This window comes from Pundamilia nyererei, unplaced genomic scaffold, assembly GCF_000239375.1.
Source record: "Pundamilia nyererei isolate P.nyererei 1_Seehausen unplaced genomic scaffold, PunNye1.0 scaffold00104, whole genome shotgun sequence".
Taxonomy (NCBI): Eukaryota; Metazoa; Chordata; class Actinopteri; order Cichliformes; family Cichlidae; genus Pundamilia; species Pundamilia nyererei.
The window spans coordinates 1,135,457-1,152,800 of NW_005187505.1; positions in this window are offsets into that span (position 1 = coordinate 1,135,457).

Below are 17,344 nucleotides of genomic sequence, written 5' to 3' on the forward strand. Positions count from 1 at the left end.
CATTGTTTCCACACTTCTCTCTCTGTAGTACAAAAAGAGGGGTTTGCAGACAGGATATCACTGTTGTAATATCCACAATAATTTGTAGGACAACATATTCGTCCGTCACATAACAAGTCAGGAATCTTTACTACACTTAAGTAAGTCCTTGATTATTAGAGTAAACACTGCAGTTAGTTTTTAACCTTCCCATCAAATGACAGGTTGATTGTCGTACCTTCAGAGCACTGATTATAATAAACGCATATTTCTTATGTTATTAGCATATGACAAAAAATTAATTGTTGTGGATTCCATCATGGAAACTAAACAAGCTTTTAGGACCATGCACAAAAGTATTGGGCCACACCAGGTAATATTTGAAGTCAGTGGTTTTCCCACTCATTGTCACAGGGTTATCAAACTAAACACCTAGCCATTCAGTCTCCTTTAAGAGCTCACTGAATTCACATATGGTATCTTAATAGGATGGTACAGTACCATTACAACAAGTCAGTCACTATAAAGTTCATCCCTCCTCAGTCAACTGTAAATGGTATGTAGATTAGTGACTACCTGCCTGCAAAATATTTGTCTGCCTATGTCTGGGTGTTTAGCCCAGTAAGACCTTAATCCATTTGTTCTCTGAGCAGTAGTGAAGTTGTGAAAAATTAATCATAAGACAAAAATTTAGACTGTTCACCTTTAAAGTAAAAGTTGTGCCTTACCTCAGCAAGCAACACATTCAAAAGGAGTTTTACTTTGATGATGATTAAAACACTAATTATTTTTGCTTGTTTTGTTTTTTGTAGTAGGCAAATCTAATAATTATTATCTTATAATTACATCTAGTAATTTTAATCATTCTTTCTCTCTTTTCATTAACGTGAACATCAGTAGAAGCACTAGTTTTTGAACACCGCCCTGGATAATACAAAATCTTGTACCTGGATAAATATCACCAGACGTCACTGTAGGAATAATATATCCCATCTGTTTTTAGAAATCATTGTAAGAACTGATGAAATTCATGATCTATCCTCACTGACTCACTAGCCCTCAGGGTCGGCTGGGAGGGCCTGTCCTTTCAGGGTTGCGTCATGCGGCAGTTGTGTATGCACCGACTCTCCGAGGAGCAACCATAAGACAAAAGAAGAAAGGGTGAAAAAGATTTAGTGGGTGAGATTAAAATCTCAAAGGGATGGTGAGAAAGCCAACCCTGTGCTGTTCAATTTAAACAAGCTTGGTAGGGGACTTTATTATTTATATTCTTATTTACAATGGCTTTGACATTTTTATCTCCATTCCCAGCAGCAAGTGGCAGTCAGAGCATTGCTTCTGCCCTTGGACGAAGAGTCGTCCGAAATAAAACTTTTTCTTTCCAAAATCACAACAATTTTTCCATCAGCTTTTTCGATTCCAAGACAAAGCTGTATTCTGCTGTGCTCACTTTTCATTGAGAGCAGAAGAGCTTATTACACAGTTGAATGACTAATACTTCATATTATCATAGGACAACAAGCATCAAAGATGAGGATCACCATAGTCCTCTATTGTGTGCCTCAGCTATTGTCATCAGTCACTAATTAGTAAATAAGAGCTGTTGACATGGTGCTGCACAGTACTAATGAACACAAGAGGTTTTAAGCCACAGGGGACTCAGTCACTGTAATGTGGAGGTGGGTGGTGAGATCAAAATGGCTGTGCATGTTCCTGTGTGCTTAAAAGAAGAAAAGACTTATTTGTGCCTACTGAAATAGCATTCTCCTCCGATTGGATGATATGACAATGAACAATGTAATGCAAGTGTGTTAGTGCTCTAATGCATGGATGAGCTCAAGACAGAAAGCGCGAGAAAGGAATCACCAGATAAGCACTCTCCCAGAGCTTTATGAGATGGTGGCAATGTGAGTATAAAGGAACTGTGATTGAGACAATAACTCGTAAACTGCAGCTGCTGGCACCTGTGCTAGGAAAAAATGCTTCTTAGGCAAGGGCGGTGGATGGGGGAGGAGTGAGGAAGAGGAGGGAGGGGAGATAGGGAATCTGTCAGGTATAGAAGCGAAACAAAACAGTAGCACAAAATGAGGAACAGGGCTGCCTGGGAGTTGACAGAAAGACATCAGTCCTTGGTGACAAGGACAGAAACCCTTATCAATGGGCTGCACTCTGCAGACAGGAGGGTGGGGATGAGCTGTGCCCCAAAGACTTTGTTTTCCACCGATGAAAATCCACTAAAGACTCTGCCATGCCTTAACTGTATAGATTTATTCTCGATTTGTAGTTTGTCCAAAAACTCACCTTACAGTGATACCATGACATGTTGTACTCGGGCTGCTGTTTCTCTTTTCCAGTCACCTAAAAAGTGGATTGAATGTGTGATATATATATATATACACATACATACATACATACATACATACATAAGAACATTTAGTATGTAACCCTTTAACCCAGCACATAGAAGGACTCATAAACAAGCATATGACATGACACGTAAGACACTTAAGAATTTCTATAAACTCCAGTAAAAAAAAATTCCCGATCGATCAATCGTTAGATAGATAGATAGATAGATTGATCTTGGGTTTTGATTGCTGGTATAATCAACTATTCGAAGCTCTAACCATTGATATATTTTGCTTGTAATGATACCTTGTAGCAGACCTTATGGAATAATACACTGAACCAATAGTAAGAATAAAACTAAAATAAATATTTTCTATGTCATACACCAATAATGTCCTTTTACACAGTCATGCAGTTGATAAGACTGAATTACAGTCACATCCAATATGTGACAAAAAGCAAATAAATAAAATAATATAAAATAAATGACAAATTTCCTTTATTATTTGCAGATATAACAATTTATTAAAAATGAATTAAATTCTTATTTTAATGTTTACAGACTTGCTCAGAACATCCTAACCATCTGTCATGTGTATATTGTGTTAGTTTCCTGGACTCAAAAGCAGATGTGGAGAGCACAAATTATAGACAATAGAACAATGCATTAAATAAAGTTCAAAAATCTAAACTGAAGCTGCATGAGGGGAAACCACACAAGCAGGCTAACCATCAGTATAATGCAACACAGAACTGAGGGGACACAAAGGCTATAAACACACACAAGGTAATTGGGGAAATGGGAAACACTTGGGGAACACAGCTCCAACTGATCAAGGATGACCAGGTCACTGGTCCCTGATGAATTATTCTACATGTATACAAAAACAAAATCTTTTTTTTTAAACTTGATTAAATAGAGATAGAATATCCAGATCTTCTCCATCAAAGCCAGAATGGGAGCAGAAATACAGCAAACCCAGCGATAGAGATCTATACTGCCTGTCATCAGTATTCTGGAAAGGTCCTTGGCCACTAAACTGAAGACTAGTCAGCAAGTGTCTGTAATCTGCTGTGAAAGCTGAGTGCTATGAAGGAAACATCTCAAGCGTTCAGCTGGCGACGGCTGTCTGCTCCTTTTGCTAAAGTCAATCTCCCGCTTGACTCTCTTCTGCTGCACTGATGGATATGTGTGCGTGCGTGTGTGTGTGTGTGTGTATTTCAAGGGAATGTAAGTGCACACCTACACATAGATGGGTGGAAACACACACACAGAAAATTCAGTGAATCATCAGCAGGGCTTTTGCCCACAAGTTTGCCGGTGTGAAGGGGGGCAGGTGGAAGTGGGGGGCGCGAGGGTTTGAGTTGCTCGAGCTGACAAATGTCTCCTCTCGCTCTAAAACTCTAAGACCAGGCGATTGTTCAATCTGAGGACAGCACTACAGGGCCAGTACAAGGCACAGAAACACAAAGTGAGAGTAAGTGTGAAAGAGACAGGACCAAAGAGAAAAAAGGCCTGTTGACAGATCTGGTGAGATTTTTCTGTTACAGGATAAAAGTCATCTTTGACCTGATCATCTTAGCTTTTATGTTCACTTTTGTCGAGTGGTGAGAAGATAGTGAACGGCTAGAACTTTGACTCATGGTAATTAGCCTTCATTTTATTTTGCTATGCCTAAATTTGCTTTACTTTTTAATTTTTGTCCACATATCTTAAACTAAGGTCAACTGGGTGAAGTGCTGTAATTCATTCAAAGCTGCTGGTGTCAGAAAGATGACCAAAAGCTTTTTCTTGGCCTACTTGTTGTGAAGCACAAGGCCCAGGTGGTGGCTTAGGTCTCACTCCTAACTTTTTAGATATGGATGTTTGCTCAGGATCCCCAGCCACAGATGCACTCTGGCTTTCTTTACTCTGAAGACACCAACCTGCTCTACCTCCTGCACGCATACAAACCCAGTTACTTTGTTACAACCCACCTACTCTACAAATGTGTGTGCGGTATTATGGTTTGTGTGTCTCCCACACAGTTTCCTAAAGTAGCCCAAGAATCAGTATAAAAGTAATAATAAACTGCTCACCACATGCATACTGTATGATGGGTTTGAAAGTTTAATTACCCTGCTTTATTTATGGAGCATTGGTTGAAAAAAAGTGACAGACAATAACAGTGTCAGCTGCCATTCACTGTTATTCATTTTGCAGTGATGCAAAAAAAGACACAGCATGCCCGAAATGAGGAATTTACGATGTGTTACAGAACTTGTCAAAGATGCAGACAAAGAGGTGAATATGAAGGGAAAACCATACATCCAGGAACAGAATGTACAGACCATGACAGCGAGGTATGGAGTGAATTCAGACTGATCTGTGTGTGGGAAAGGCTGGCTGACAGAGTGTGTCGGAGAAACACTGGGGAGACTAGCAAGACAGCTGGATGGAGAGGAGGCTACTGTCTCAGATTCACAGCACACTGCCGAGCAGCTGGCCACCTATCTCTATCTCTCTCATGCACACGCACACAAAGTGGCACAGAAACGACCTGAATAAAGACACGAGCATGGCTGGACAAGCTTGAGGACGAACAAATCTAAAATTATAGGTTAGAGAGTGGAGAACTGCGTGTGATGTGCCTCACAGTGAACACAGATTGGTACTGAAATACACTGTCACCCTTTAGCCCTCGTAAGTCAGAGCTGTGCAGGTGAAACGAAACAGCTGAAAAGATGGAGAAGACAGAAAGGACAGAATGAGGGGCGGGGAAAATAAAATAAATTGAGTCAGTCTTCCCGAGAAACCGATTCCAACATGAAAGTGGTGCACTGCCACACCGCACTACGTTGAGTATAAATTGAAGAGGACGTGCATACCAATACTCTACACGAAAACTGCTTGCCCTGAAGGTGTGTGCACGGGGCCTCTGCAGATCTGACAAAACTCTCCACCCACAAATGAAATCAGCAAATTGTATTCTTTCACCTGTCATGCTGACATCAAAGGCAATTTCCTCTGTTTACGCTGTCTGAAACAATCACTTTTATTTTCAGCAACAAGGTAATCTGAGGGTGTCACCTGCTTTGTCTTCACCCTGCTACCGTATGCAGCATTTTCAATCATTGGTATTGTAATAAATAGCTTAGCTGGATTGTTCTATTCTCATAGGATTTTGAGAACGGTGGTTTATTTCATGTTTTGGTGACAGCACATTATTGGATAAACCTAAAGTGCTTACAGGCAAGTAAGCACTTTTTTTTTGCACTTAGTTGATGAATGTTTCAGACTTTTAATCACTTTTCTACACAGAGATGGGACTATAATGGCATATTTACCAAAATACAACAATTAATCAGACTCAGAAAACCCTAAAGTGGGTTAATGTTTAAATGTTAGGAATACATAATGCTGACTTTAATAAATAACTGAATGATCACATGGCATTCAAGAAATACAAACACACACTTGGCACTCTGTAACTTCATTAATACTTTTCAGTAGAGGTAGGCGGAGCGATGGAAATATTAATAGTATTGGATTGATACTATTGATATGATTGAAAAAATCTGGGGGGGGAATAAAATAAATAAGGAAAATATACCTCAAACATGCATTATGAAAAGTGTCTGAACCATTTTGTGTTGACTGTAATGTCTATTTTATCTATAACTTATAGCACAGTTCCTTTAGTCCTTCAGAGTCAGGAACATTTAAAATCCAGATCTTTAAAAATACATGAAAAGCTGAAAGGTGCGTTGTTGTTGTGTTAACTAATTACTGTGGAAAGAAAAGGAAAAGTCTTTAAAATGTGTTCAGAGTTTGGCAAATCATGACACACTGCTCTCCCCTACATAAGCTGCCTTTATAAGTTAAAAGTATCGGTACTGGTATTGGTATCTGCAATATTTACTTGATAACGGATCAACGCTGATGGGCCAGGATCTGACAGTAAATAATGTTTTGTGTTCTTCTTCTGGATCTCCTGCAAGTCATTTATAACACAGATTTCACATTTATATGATGGAATAGTTTGCGGTGATGCAGCCCTCCTCTGCATAAATCCTACACTCTTCCTGATTAGATTTATCCAGAGATGACACACACATTTGTCTACACAAAGTTCCCAGCTATTTCTAAAAGTGTTCATCCTTATATCAAAAACATATAAATTCTCTGCTGATTTCAAATTGATTTGAATTGCTGTTTCCACAGAGAAACACATGAGTAAAAACAGTGCTTATACTTTGGGGTAAAGCGGTTTTGAGCAGGTGGGGGGAACCCTAACATTAGGTGTAGTGCAGCACGGGCATAAGAATTATTTGGAAATAAGTCACAAGAATTTTTATTGTAAGGAGGCTGTGGGATGTTATTATTTTCTTATTACTGAGCAAGTATGTCCATGCTGTCATTGAAACAACAGGCCGCAAGGCATAAAAAATTAACTCATTCCACAGTGTTACCCATTAATCTGGATTGGATTTAATTGCTCATTAACTGCAGGTGCTGGAATGCCATTCAGATTGTTCCGGCTTACTTTAACCTCCGCTTTCACTGTATTACTTTAGTTAGTAGATTACTCGCTCCATTAATGGATCTGCTTCCTTTTGCCCTGCAAACTCTGCTCTTGCTATAATACGTGTAATGTGTCATTATTAAAATGAACAGGATAATTATAAATTAATACATGATTGGTAGATCACCCACAGAACTTTACACTTCCAACAGCACGTTTTTAATATTCTACACAGTCATTTCCTCCACTTAGTAAATTTGGTCCTGAAAGTGTTAACAGGTTCACAATGTCAGCTTATACATTAGGTAAGATGCAGGAGAATGTTAAAGCTTAGGTTTACACAAAAACATGTAAAAATGAAAAAGCAGAAAAGTTACCCCCAAATTTTTGAAGCACTCCAAAAGCTAAAGGCTAATCAAACTTAGGACCACTATTGCTTCATTCACATTAACACTACGCTTCCTCATACAGTCACATTATTTACCTAAGAAGCCGCAGAGAATTAGGTCTTGTAATATAAAGCAAGTTCAGCATATTGAGGGTATTTTTCCCATTATCTGGATTCACTTACCCTAACGCTGGCTCACTATCAGCTTGCTAAGTTCATCCAGGGTCTCCCCTGTGCATTCACATGAAAAGAGTGGCGCTGACAGCGCCTGACCAATCACAAACATGGATAAACGTGCTTGCAGCAGAGCAGCTGATTTTACAAAGATAAATAAAACTATACTATGGGAATAATATGAATAGATAATATGAACAGCTGCTGCAGACAAAGCAGCAGCGTGTGAGAGGAAATGCTCTGTACAGTCGTTTATTATAAGTAAAACTGCTGCATGAGTGTCTGCACTTTAAGGGCTTTGGTCGGTAAGCTTGGAAAAAGCCAACTTTAATAATAGTTCATGCATTTTCACCTATATTTGAAGGCAGGAAGGAAAGCTTGAAAAAAGGCAGACTCTGTGATTTAATAATTGTCAGTGCCACAGTTCTGTCATTAAGATGATCAATGTTTAGTTTGTATCCTTTCAGCTGCAACCCCAGTGATGTTTAAGGGTTCAAGAGCATAAGAACGTCTAAATTCTAAAATAAAATCAGCAAGTACAAATTGGTGCCTTGTTTTAGCATCAAATATATGTTCATATATATGGAACAATAAAATTATTGTAGGATGTTTTGCAACCAACAAGAACCAACAAGGGAAAAAAAATCAATAAAGCTGGATCTAAAAATTGATCATTCTTAAAAGCAGAAGTCTGAGGGATCTTCTAGGAATGATGATTGGTCAGTTGGTAATGATTTCAAACTATTTAATCCATAATCTACTCTGGAGCAGATTAGATTTGCAGCCTGAGTTACTATGGCAATGTACCTTCACTGTTCCAAAAAATAGTAATGTCAAATTATTTTACTGTGTATTTTACGGTTGTGTAGGCTACTGTTTTTCTAGAATATCATTACATTTACATAAGTAGACTGTGATCTGACACGTCAAATGTAAAATAACATAACATCACTGTAAATGTAATAAAACACAATTTACTTGTTTGTTAAATATATTTTGTTGCACATATGCATATTTAGATCGTAAAATTACATCCAGAAATGTCTCCCATCATGCCTTGGGACATGTGCTGCTGTTTAGATGTTCTTGTTTTATTGTTTATGGTTACGTTACTTTTAACTGTTATCTTGAATGTTGTGTTTACGCCGTGGTGCAGCGTCACTGACAGTTGTTGTTTTGTAGCGAGAGTGCTGCACCATGAGTGACTTCTGTTGTGCTGTTGTTGAACATTGTAGCACCAGCAAGTGTTTTAATAAAGAGCTCCCCCTACCAGCTTGGGGTTAAATAACAAGCTCAATCTCTCTCTGTGAGCTTCGTTGTTAAGATTTCTCTGCATGCCACAATGTAAAACATTGCACTGACACGCTGTGCTAATTATATATTTTGAAAAAGAAATGTAGAGGTAGGAATTGCAATTAATATAAATAACATGATGCTAAGCATCGGCCAATGAATGTGAACTAACAACAAGGTCGCGGGTATGGCTGCGACCGTAGAAAAAAACCCTAATATGAAGGTATTCTACTGTGCATTTTACAGTAATGTTCTGTTCTTCTAGAATATCATTAAAGTTACGTAAATAGACTTTGACTTCACATTTTGAATGTAAATTAACGTTAAATCACTGTAATGTAATACAACATAATTGTCATGATTATTAAATGTATCTGTCTGTACATATGCATATTTAGATTGTTAAAATACATTCACAAATGTATCATGATTTCACAAATATCTGTCCTTTATTTGAAAGATTGAACTGTTAAATTCAAATGTAATGCTATGGAAAAGTATATAACATGATCCGTATAAGCTTGTGTTACATCACATAAGTATTATTATCATTGCTAGTTAGGGCGATCGTGGCTCAAGAGTTGGCAGTTCGCCTTGTGATCAGAAGATTGCCGGTCGCGCCCCGGCTCGGACACTCTCCGTTGTTGTGTCCGTGGTCAAGACTCTTCACCTACCGCCTACTAGTGATGGCCAAAGGGGCCGATGGTGCGATATGGCAGCCTCGCCTCTGTCAGTCTGTCCCAGGGCATGCAATCAATTTAAACCAACTGTATATTTCTGTACATTTACGTATTATGATTCATATTTCCACATTCAGTGACCTTGTTTATAGGTAATTTCATTGTTTGATCACATAAAAATGTTCCTAATTTAATGTCTAAAAGCACTTGGAAAAGGCAGAATCCCATGTCAAATTAGTGCAACAAACTCTATTTTCATAACTGAAAATAACTGTATTTTTATGGGACAGTTATTTTCTGTAATTTTACAGTCGTATTTTGGCGCCCCAGCTGATGGAATATTACCGTTGTTTTAAGATGTTTTTTTTTCCTATTTATAGATGATTTCATTGTTTAATCACATTAACATGTTCCTGATTTAATGTTTAGCGGCACTTGAAAAAGGCGAGATCCCATGTCAAATTAGCGCAACTAATTGTATTTTCATTACTGGAAATAACCGTATTGTTATGGGGAGTTATTTTCTGTTATTTCACGGTCGTATTTTGGCGCCCCAGCTGCCGGAATATTACCGTTGTTTTAGGATGTTTTTTTTAACAGTGTTGGTAAGAAGCAAACCACCGTTGTAACCACAAAAATCGAGGTTTAATCCTGAAGGAACCTGGCTCTTGCTGTAGTACAGGCCTTTGTTCTTTTCTTAATCCTTCTGACTGGCATTATATCAAACCATGATCATGTGACAGTCCATCAGTGTTTTTTGCTCCAGATGTGTTATAGTTACTGCAATACACTGTTTATACTAACTAAACACAAAAAGGCTTCAACCTTTCAATGGGCAGAAACACATATTCATAAAGAAGCTTTTATTGTGAATTCATAGAAAACTTGGAATAGATGATCAGACAGACACTGTCTGGCGCACTGACATTAGAAAAACAAAAGAATAAATTGCCAGGACATAACACAATATAGTAATATATAAATATAATAGTAGATCCCATGATACTTAAAGGAACAAAGGGGTCACTATTGTTAGAAACCCTTCAAACATAAATTGAAGAAGTAACTTTTGAATGTGCAGCTTTGCCCAGCTTGCTACTCCATGAGGACCATGTTTCTCACACAATGAAACAAACATAAAAAAAACACACTTTATGAAAATTACATAATCTCACAGAGTTTTTTGCCGGCTCCTTTGATATCTAGCTGCTCAGACAAGGGCACTTTCCTCTTATCCTATGTATCTAATTACCAATGGCTTGTCCCCGAGGAAGCGACTGTGAGGCGGTCTCGCCATTGTCATTAAACCTTTAGCTCTTATGCAAAATAGTACTGGACTCAAATGACCCAGTAGGGTCACAGGTCAGCCGCTGATACCAGCCCACAACACACCCACACACACGTTCATGTGCACACAGAAACGCACATGCTCACAATACACAAACTTTCAAAACAGCATCTGCTTGACCACAAGGTGAGTCAGGTGTGTTCATGCGCTGTGCCCTGCAGACTCAATATGCTGCCTGGTTGTGAGCAGACCTCCAATGGCTGTGCTCTGGTTGGTGTGTGATTTCAAACTAGCATAAAACACAGCAGCCCACTTACTGTATATGACCCCCACTGGAGGTAAATAAATGAAAGTTGGAAGGCAGCTTTGTCTCTTGTTACATGCGCATGCATTCTATTTGAATGGTTTAGTTTAGCATAAAGTAGGAAACATTTGGCTTTTGTTTTTTTAACACCATGATCTGCAGTAATGGTACCTACGGTGGATTTAAAACGTGTTTTTTATTTTTAATGACTGCCCCATAAGACAAAAGGCACAACAAGAATATCCATGATATCGGATCAGGGTACCGATCCTTTCTTAGTATCACTACTTACCAAATCTTTTTTTACAGCCCGGAATTTGTATCAGCATTACTCAGTGGAGCTGTACATGAAAATGCAAATGTCTGACTCAGTGAGTTTGAACAGTTAAACAGTCTTTATCCTGCCAGCTCCCCGGTACAAAGTCTGTATGATGTCCGATTAGGGCAAGAATAGCACAGGCAATTTTTGCAGCAAGGGAAGTGGATGTTATGTATCCTCTTTCCTGCAATCTCTACCATACAGCACACTAGGCAAAAAAGAGAAAATATTTAAATGCATTAACAACGTACTTTGATAAAATCAAGTTTGTTTCTAGATTATACCTGTATGCAACAAAATGCAGTTGTGCTAATTAGCAAGATAATGGTCTCTTAGTAGTATTTAGTGTATTTACAATAAGTGTACTAATTAGCATTAATCCTTCAGTTCATTTTTAGTGTTGTCAAAGCATATTACCCCAAAATATCCAATATTATCATGCATTAGATAAGTTTGCCTTACCAAAAAGGATATTTTCCAGTAGTGAGTATCTTCTGACATGATACCAGCTTTCACCATAATTGCCAGATGCAGATATGTCAGAACTGTTTTCAGTTTTAGTTCACTTCAGTTATTCAAACTGGATTCTTTTGTACTTCACCTGAACTTGTACCGGTTGATGTAATCTCGTCATAGACTTACATAAACCACTTTGCTACACTTTACGGTTTTTAATATCACAGGTGTTTTGATGCTTCCTCATAAAATTTAGCCAGAAAACCTGAGATGCCACATATAATACTTTGTAACAGGCAAAATTTCCCCAAAAGGTTTTGACAGAAGACTTGTTAAAAAGAAAATAAATTTTCATTATTAATAAATAAGTATTTAGTATTTGAACCGGTGACTTTGGGATTAGACATTGAGCTTCAGTGTGTATGCAAAACAATTTGTAAAGAATGATTTCAAAACAAAATCCTGTGAACATCTTAGCCTCTAAAAGTCCAAAACTCACAGGTGTGTGAGCAATATTGGATAGATAAGCGATGTGTGAACACTAGCTGAACACTCCACCAGAAACGTAATTCAAGTATAAATCTCTGGTTTATATGGAGCATTAAAAAAGAAGGTTGCACTTTGAGATTCGGAGGCAAGTATCTGATTCTGTGAAGCTGAGATTGAGCTGGAGGGCTGCGGCATGGCGAGGCTTCGCTGTGAATCTGGATATTGAAAAGAGACTGAAATGAGGAGGGTGGGGGAGAGAGGTTGGACAGACAGAGGAAGAGGAGGTATGAAACAAAGACATGCTGACAGCACTGCTGAGAGGAGACTGAGGCAAAGAATATATGGAGGAGGGAGGTGGAGTGCTCAGAAACACTGGAGGGTAATATTCCAGGAGTATGGTTGCCATACGGCCAGTATATACTGAGCAGAAGCCAGTACCTTCTTTAACGCAGGCAGACGTGTCTGTGTGTGTGCATGTGTGAGGCAGCAGAGCCTGAGGCTGTACCCGCTGAGAACAGTCAGACTGGGAATCAGACGGCTTGTTGGAGACAGTTCAGCACAGACTGGGAGAGATATACTCATATATAAACCTCCACGCAGTACATAAACACTCAATACATAACATGCCAGCAATTTTCTTACACTAAGCAACCATAACATGAGACCGGATTTTGATTCATTGTACCTTATTGTTTGCTTCAAGTGCTAATGGCTAAAAATACCATTTAATACGTGTCATCTTGCATGGAAAGGGAGAGCGATAAGGAGAGAGCTGGAAAAGGAGGAGCAGATGGTGTTGTCGCATGCAGCATGGCGCGCGCATCTGAGTGTATGTGACCAAAAATTCCTGAGGAGGGTCACTTGAGCTCTGAATGCATTATTAAAAACGTGTCGCATTAACACCTGTCACATGGCTACAGCTAGAGAGTGGATGCTCTCTGTGTAATGGATAATTAGAGGACACTTAAATACTAAGAAGAGACACAATGGGTCTGAGGAAGTAACAGTGTTTGAAGTGAAGTGTTTGTGTCTAAATTATCATCCAGAGAGCTTTAATTGAGAGTTTGGGTGTCCTGAATAAAGTGGAGGGTGGTTTATTTTAGGGTTCTCCTCAGCATGTTTGTGTGTACTCACAGATGATATGTGTGTTCTAAAACCATGACATATACAACACTTCCAAAGTGGCGATTCAGTGAAGACTGAATTATTTTGGTACGAGTGGTGAACATTGTATCAATCAAATCGTGTTTTTTCCACACTAGCACCCTGAATAATCAACTTTTTCACTTTCTAAATGGTCATTAACATCACATAGAGTGACATACTGTTGAGTACTTCATCAAATTGAACATTATGGATTTATCTCTGGCAAACTTTGGGGTTATCCAACTTTACAAAATAGGAGGGCATATAAAATTCATTTAATAAAGCACATCTATCATATTTGGTCCGCTCTTCTAAAATACCCTAATCAATTATACATGGGTGCTGCTTGCAAGCTGAGTGTGAGTCTTTTCAGCCCAGATTCAGCAGCTGGGTTTGTCTGTGTGTTTTTTTTTCTTTCTGTTTGTTTGACAGGAAGGCTGATAGTGTGCGACTAAATAACGCTCTGCATCATCAAGTTTACCAGTTTGTCTTTTATGTGTCTTTTGATTGCTTCAGCAACTAGACCAGGCCTCGGTTTGTGCTAAATGCTGGCCATTTCTACAAGATAAGAGAAGTTTGACAATTCTTATCAAATCTTATCACCCTTCATTTTTCTTTCATCAAGAATTAAAACAACATCTGAAAAAAACCATCCACTTTTCCACTATACAATTCAAAACTGTAGTGGCAGAGTGAAACTTTATTTTCCCTCCCGATTTAACTTTTTAACTGTCGTACACCATAATGTTTGTATGAAATGTTGGATCTCAGTTGATCTAATAGTCAGGAATTTTTGCAGTATTCTCCATGCTTTTCCCTTCATCCTTTTGCAATGACTATGGCAAATCCACCACGTATTTGTCACTACCTCTCTACTGCCATAAACCAAGCAGCTGCTGGTATCATTCAAGGAGCCAGGCCATCTTGTTGTGTCTCTAAAGCACCATATGGATCAGTATAGGAGCTCCTTTAACACAGAATCTGGGATATGTTTGTGCAAACTTTAATTTAATAGACAAAACTTCACAGGCTTGCTGGCTGGACAAAGATTTTATGAAGCTGTCCCTGAAGAGAAATATAATAGTCATAAAACGAGATAAATGTTAACGCTAATAAAAGTCAAAGTAGCTCTTTCTTTATTCGCTGATTATACTGCAAGAAATGTTCTTCTGAGAAGAGAGTAAAATATATCAGATTCGGTCTGTTGTTGTAAAAATGTTTTTTTTTAAAAGGAAGTTTATTGCAGCACAAAGTTTGTGAGCTAGACAATGCAAACTGGACAGAGATAACAGGAAGAAGAGTACAAGTTGCTGCTGCGAAAATAATGACATGTCCCTAGTTTCCAGTTCTTGTTATTCCAATTTACTTCTGACGCTTCACTTGAGATGATACTGGCTACTGTTATTAGTTTAACACCTTGAGTGGAACACAGTGGCTTGCTATAGTGAGGAAACTCTTCAGAAACTTGCTCAGAGAGCGCAGTAATTAAAATAAGCAAAAAACAAACTCAAAAAGCTGCATTTGCCATTATGTCCAAAAATATGTGGGCAGATAAACGGTGTGTGGTGCTCAGTGCTAATTTCGGCTTTTCATGGTCTCCATATCTATTAATACCAGCTGGCCAGTCTGATATTGTTTCGTGAGTCTGTGATTGTGAGTCTCCCTCTCTGTTTGTGTGTAAATGGTAAATTTGAAATGAACCAATTCTTATAAAGCCCTTTTCTACTCTACACAAGCACACAAGCACTGTTTTCCTACATCTAGCTAACATCCATACATATTCAGCATCTTGTCCAAGGATGCAACCACCAGCAGATCAGTGAATGACTTGCTCTACCTCCTGACCTGCACCCACCCCAAGTATCTTGGAAAAATATGGATGCATAGCAGGAAATGACTGTTACTAATAACATGATAGTAACAGAACTATGCAAGATAAGAGTTCAAGTATTGCTGGGTTTAAACATATGAGTATGGAACAGTTCCCCAGCATTTGTCCCACTTCTGCCTGAATTATCTTTAATTTTCTATGTGTTATTGTGTGTTAATCCTCATGTAAGTAGTTTTGACAGGTATTTAAACATATTGAATAGTATACCTTGTACTGTTTTCACATGTGGCCATGGAGAAGGGGTCACATGCAACAAATGTCTTTTTTAATACTTTAGCAGAGGTGTATATGTGTGCTTATGGATACAGTTTGTCAACACAATAGCACAAGTGTGGAGGATGTTGGTATAAAACTTTGATGTTCAGAGTGTTGTTCTTCTTTTAGGGGTCACCACAGCACACAGCTGTCCTCATGTCACTCGTGCCTAGCATTCTTCTTCAGTCTTCTGTCACACCAACCCTCTGCATGTCCTTCAAAACTACATTCATGAATCTTCTCTGAGTTCTTCCTCTTGTCCTTTTGCCTGGCAGCTCCATATTCAACACTTTTAGTCCAATATATCCACTATCCCTCCTCTGCACATGTCCAAGACATCTCAGCTTTGCCTCTCTAACTTTCGCCAAACTCTCAACCTGAGCTCTCCCTCTGATGTACTCATTTCTAATTCTGTCCCTCCTGGTCACTCCCAATTAAAGCCTCAGCATTTTCAACTCTGTCTCTTGCAGTTCGGCCTCCTGTCTTTTTGTCAGTGCCACCGAAACATACATCACAGCAGGTCTCACTATCATCTTGGAAAATTTCCCTCTTTCACTCTTGGTGCTATCTTTTTCTCACAAATTTCCTCTAACATTAATCTCCACTCACTCCACCCTGCCTGCACTCTTTTCTTTGCTTCTCACTGTTTGTTGCTTTAGATAGTTGACCTCGGGTTTTTAAACGCCGTTGTGTGACGTCAGTAGTGACTGTTAATTGAATATTTAACTGATGAACACTGAGTACATAGGGGTGAGAACATCAATAAGTTGATGGGCATATTTGCTTTTGTCAAAAATGGTCTTTAGTCAGCTATTACATTTATTTACTTCATATAGTCAGCGTAACAGAGTCAGCATATTTAAGATATTTCTCAAGTGGCACACTAATAGTTTCAGGCTCAAAACTTCAACTAATCATTATCTCTTTTGGCTGACGGTAGGCAGCACAAACAACCAGAACCAATCACCCAGCTGAATGTACTAATAAGCCAAGCGTGTCATGGTATATTCATTTTCTGACATCAGATTATGGCTCCGTGTGCAAAAAAGAATTCACACAATCTTTTTCTACTGCCCAAACTCCAGTTTTGAGAGCATAGGGTATGCGGCTGTTTTCTGTAATGTCACTGTTAATGGATCCCAGTGGGCTCACTCATATCCCGAAAGCTGACAAAGAATTCTTCTAAACAATGATTCGTGGTGGGTGGCTTGTCATTTTTAGTGTTGCGGGGCATGAATTAATGAGTAAAACCCTGAAAAGTCTACAAATGACCAATCACCCAATGTGAAACCTATTTGCATTTGGAAAGATAAATGGTGTGGAGCCAGCAGAGGCCTATTAATTGTGTCAGTTTGGTCAAAATCTGAACTTTCTCAAAATCAGGAAGTTGATAATTAAAATGGTCAGTATATGAACCTTTATTCCACTTGAGACTAAAACAACACTTCAGAAAGTAAGACTTTATCTTTGTATTGTTTTTGCTCATATACTTTATTAACCTCCTAAGACCTGAACTCTTTCATGGCATGTATTTTTAATTTCTCTTTGCTATTTGGGCTGATTGAGACCTGATGAATATAAAAAACAGAATTACCAGATTTTTTTACCTGGTTTGTGTTTCTGAGAAAAATGAGATCCACATATGAGGACATTCATTTTAAATTTCGATAGAACAGTAGCAGTGTAATATCAGGCCCTTGTAGAGCAAAATTTTGTATTTTGGTCTAAATAACCCAAAATGTGATGTCCACATATGTGGATGCCAGGGGCCTGTTCTTCGTACCTCGCTAAGTAAGTTAGCTGGATTAGATTGTTGACGATTTCGCGT